This window comes from Cryptomeria japonica, unplaced genomic scaffold (genome assembly GCF_030272615.1).
Source record: "Cryptomeria japonica unplaced genomic scaffold, Sugi_1.0 HiC_scaffold_101, whole genome shotgun sequence".
NCBI lineage: Eukaryota > Viridiplantae > Streptophyta > Pinopsida > Cupressales > Cupressaceae > Cryptomeria > Cryptomeria japonica.
Window position 1 is genome coordinate 1,277 of NW_026728923.1, and position 4,759 is coordinate 6,035.

The 4,759-nt window shown below is 57.8% G+C and overlaps 1 non-coding gene across 1 annotated transcript; it reads left to right on the plus strand.

The window, feature by feature from the left end:
• Positions 1-4,225: 4,225 nt before the first annotated feature.
• LOC131865062 (5S ribosomal RNA) lies at positions 4,226-4,344 on the plus strand. The gene has a single exon (XR_009363795.1). It is a non-coding gene; the product is annotated as a 5S ribosomal RNA (ribosomal RNA).
• The last annotated feature ends 415 nt before the right edge of the window (positions 4,345-4,759 follow it).

The window sequence follows — 4,759 nt, forward strand, 5'->3', positions numbered from 1 at the left end:
GGAGGGCACTTTTGTGCGCTCCAAAGGTGCGCACTTTTGGAGGGCACTTTTTGGAGGGCACTTTTCTGCGCTCCAAAGGTGCGCACTTTTGGAGGGCACTTTTTGGAGGGCACTTTTCTGCGCTCCAAAGGTGCGCACTTTTGGAGGGCACTTTTTGGAGGGCACTTTTCTGCGCTCCAAAGGTGCGCACTTTTGGAGGGCACTTTTTGGAGGGCACTTTTCTGCGCTCCAAAGGTGCGCACTTTTGGAGGGCACTTTTGTGCACTCCAAAGGTGCACACTTTTGGAGGGCACTTTTTGGAGGGCACTTTTCTGCACTCCAAAGGTGCGCACTTTTGGAGGGCACTTTTTGGAGGGCACTTTTGTGCGCTCCAAAGGTGCGCACTTTTGGAGGGCACTTTTTGGAGGGCACTTTTGTGCGCTCCAAAGGTGCGCACTTTTGGAGGGCACTTTTGTGCACTCCAAAGGTGCGCACTTTTGGAGGGCACTTTTCCTGCGCTCCAAAGGTGCACACCTAGGTGAGCACCTTCGACCACACCTTGTAGCACACCAAACTCTGACTTTCGACTTCATCCGCAATGCAGGGTCTTTGAGGTTGGCGCAATGCGCACAACCAGGGGAGTCGACCCATCAAACCCAACACCTCCCCTATATAAGCTATTTGTCTGATTCTCATACATGCGTAGCCTGCAGGAGCAATTAGGACATCGACCCCAACTTTCGGCTTCTAAACGAAAACAAGGTCTTTGAGGTTGGTGTAATGCGAACAACTAGGGAGTCAACCCATCAAACCCAACACCTCCCCTATATAAGCTATTTGTCTGATTCTCATACATGTGTAGTCTACAGGAGCAATTAGGACATCGACCCCAACTTTTGACTTCTTAACGAAAACAAGGTCTTTGAGGTTGACGTAATGCGCACAACCAGGGGAGTCGACCCATCAAACCCAACACCTCCCCTATATAAGCTATTTGTCCGATTCTCATACATGTGTAGCCTACAGGAGCCATTAGGACATTGACCCCAACTTTTGACTTCTTAACGAAAACAAGGTCTTTGAGGTTGGCGTAATGCGCACAACCAAGGGAGTTGACCCATCAAACCCAACACCTCCCTATATAAGCTATTTGTCTGATTCTCATACATGTGTAGCCTGCAACAACGATTAGGACATCCACCCCAACTTCTGAATTCGTCTGCGTTGACCGCACCAAAGGTGCACGCCTTGGTGCTCACCAAAATCCGACTTCCGACTTCTTCTGCTATGCGGGGTCTTTGAGGTTGGCGCAGTGCGCACAACCAGGGGAGTCAACCCACCGAATGCAACACCTCCCCTATATAAGCTATTTGTCTGATTCTCATACATGCGTAGACTGCAGCAATGATAGACATCCACCCCAACTTTTGACTTCTTAAACAAGACAGGGTCTTTGAAGTTGGTGCAGTGCACACAACCAGGGGAGTCGACCCATCAAACGCAACACCTCCCCTATATAAAGCTATTTGTCCGATTCTCATACGTGTAGTCTGCAGCAGCGATTAGGACATCGACCCCAACTTCCGAATTCGTTTGCATTGACCGCACCAAAGGTGCACGCCTTGGTGTGCACCTTGGAGTGCACTTTGGTGCTCACCTCGGTGCACACTTTGGTGTGCACCTCGGTGTGCACCAAAGGTGCGCACCTTGGAGCGCACCAAAGGTGTACACTTTGGAGCGCACCACATAGGGTCTTTGAGAGGTTGGCGCAGTGCGCACACCAAGGTGGGTGTTGAGGTGCGTGCCGAGGTGGGTGGGTGCTAGGGTGCGCTCCATGGTGGGTGCCAGGTGGGTGCGTGCTAGGGTGGATTCCAAAGAGGGTCATAGGGTGGGTGCCAAGGTGGGTTGGTGATATAGTGGGTTCAAAGGTGGGTACTAGGGTGGGTTCCAAGGTGGGTCACAAGTTGGGTGCCAGGATGCGTGGGTGTTAGGTTGGGTGCCAAGGTGGGCTCTGCGTGGGTGGGTGCTAGGGTGGGTTTCAAGGTGGACGCGAGGGCGGGTGCCAAGGTGGGTAACAAGTTGGGTGTTAGGATGGGTGAGTGCTAGAGTGGGTGCCAAGGTGGGTGGGTGCTAAGGTGGATGCCAAGGTGGTTCACAGGGTGGGTGGGTTCTAGGGTGAGTTCCAAGGTGGGTCACAGGTTTAGTGCTAGGGTGCGTGTCAAGGCGGGTGTCGAGGTGCCTGGGTGCTAGGGTGTGGATGCCAATGTGGGTCATAGGGTGGGTACTAGGGTGGGCTGCAATGTGGGTGCCAAGGTGGGTAACATGCTCGGTTGGTTCTAAATTGGGTGTCAGGGTGGGTGTGCACCCACCTTGCCGAGGTGGGTGCCAAGGTGCCAGTGTGGGTGGGTGCTAAGGTGGATGCCAAGGTGGGTGAGAAGGTGGGTGATAGGTTGAGTGGTAGGATGGGTGGGTGCCAAGATGGGTCACAGGGTGGGTGCAAGGGTGGGTAGGTGCTAGGGTTGGTGTCAGGGTGGGTGGGTGCTAGGTTGGGTTCCAAGGTGGGTGCGAGGGTGAGTGTCAAGGTGGGTCACAGGTTAGGTGCTAGGATGGGTGAGTGCTAGGGTGCAAAGGTGCCAGGGTGGGTGCTAGGATGGGTCGATGCTAGGGTGAGTGGCAAGGTGGGTCCACAAGTGTCAAGGTGGGTGCCGAGGTGGGTGCCAACTTGGGTTCCAAGGTGGGTGCCAAGTGGGCGACTGCTATGGTGGATGCCAAGGTGGGTCACGGGGTGGGTGCCAAGTTGCTAGGTTGTGTTCCAAGGTGGGTGCCAACGTGGCTGCTAGGGTGCGTGGGTTAAAGGGTGGTGTCACAACGTGGGTGCCAGGATGGGTGCGCACCCACACTGGCCAAGACGGGTGCAAGGTTGGGTTCCAAGCCCGGTCACAGGCTGGGTGCTAGGATGGGTGGGTGCCAAGGTGGGCACCAGGGTGGGTGCACCCACCCTGGCCAAGGTGGGTCACGGGGTGGGTCCTAGGGTGGGTAACAGGGTGGGTACTAAGGTGCGTGCCAAGGTGGGTCATGGGGTGGGTGCCAAGGTGGGCACCAGGGTGGGTGTGCACCAACCCTAGCCAGGGTAGGTCACGGGGTGGTTTGTCGGGGTGGGCGTCAAGGAGCCAAGGTGGGTGGCAAGTAGCCAAGTTGCGTGCCAAGGTGGGTGTCGGGGTGGGTGCCAAGGATCCAAGGTGGGTGCCAAGGAACCAAGGTGGGTGTCTGGGTGGGTGCCGAGGTGGGAGCCAGGGTGGGTCCCAAGGTGAGTGCAAAGGTGGGTGCCAGGGTCAAGGTGAGTGCCAATGTGGGTTCCAAGGTGCCAGGGTCAGGGTGAGTGCCAATGTGGGTTCAAAGGTGCTAAGTTGGGTGCGAGGTTGGGTGCGAGGGTGGGTGGGTGCCAAGGTGTGCTAGGTGGAAGCCCGGGTGGGTCGGCATCCCATGGGTGTCGAGTTGGGTGCCTGATGGGTGCTTCTTGTCAAGTTTTAGTCGTCGGGACTCATTTCGAGCCTTAGAGGTCGTTTCTTGTCCGGTTGCCCTGTCTTCGACCTGGGAACCCAATTTTGGTCCTCGGGTCCCATTTTTTTTTGTCTCGCATCCCACTTTTGGCCTGTGGCCTTTTCGGGGTCGATTCTCGTTTTGGGCATCAGAGCATGTTTCTTCTCCTAAAACCCAATATTTGTTTATTAAGTCTCGGAACACATTTTTGTTCTCGTGGACCCATCATGGGTCTTGGAACGCATTTGTGGTCCTTGGGTCCCATTTTGCATCCCGAAACTTGTGTTTTGGTGCTTGATCCCTATTTTGGGTGCCCACCTTGCACCAAGTGCGCACCCGGGGCAAACCGAGCGCCTTGGTGCACCGGGGCAAGATCGAGCGTGCACCCGAGGCGCCCCGAACATGCACCAAGGTGCACTCGGCCCACATGTGAGCGCAGGTCGTTGCGCCCGAGGTGGTGTGTGGGCACCGCGTTGCAGACGGGACACTGCACGCACACGACGCCCCGTCCAGGTGCACGCACGTAGGCCGGGCCGGGTGCACACCCGACGCCCTAGCAAGGTGCGCGCACCCGGGCAGGGCTCACACTTGGCGAACGGGGCGCACTTCGCGAGGGAGGGTGTGCACCTCGACGGGGGTGGGTGGCCGGGGTGGATTCGCACGTGGGTCGCGGTTTGCTAAGTACACACTGCGACAAGCTCATAACGGGTGCGATCATACCAGCGTTAGTGCACCGGATCCCATCAGAACTCCGCAGTTAAGCGCGCTTGGGCCGGAGTAGTACTAGGATGGGTGACCTCCCGGGAAGTCCCGGTGTTGCACCCTTTCTTAGTTTTTCGCCGGGCGTCGCAATGCTATTTGAATAAACCTTTTGCCCGTTTGCGTTCTCGTCGGGGCCGGGCCGGGCCGGGGTGCGCTGCCCGCACTACCGCGCGCGCGGGGGCGACACCGAGCGCGCACCCGAGGCGCCCCGAGCACACAGGCCACGGTGCAACCCGGGCGTTGTGCGCGCACCCCGGTGCGCCCGAGGTGCTGCGCGCGCACCCAGGTGAAATCGGTGTGCACCTCGGCCAGTGCGCGCTCGGTCGAGTCGCGCACGTTGGCCAAGGTGCACGGTGATGTTTCTTACTCTAAGGTTCCGCACCAGACGCCCGGGACAGGTGAGCGAAGCTGGGCGGGGCCGGGTGCGCGGCCGGGGCAGGTGCACGCAGCTGGAGAGAGCTTTGGAGCACACCAGAGG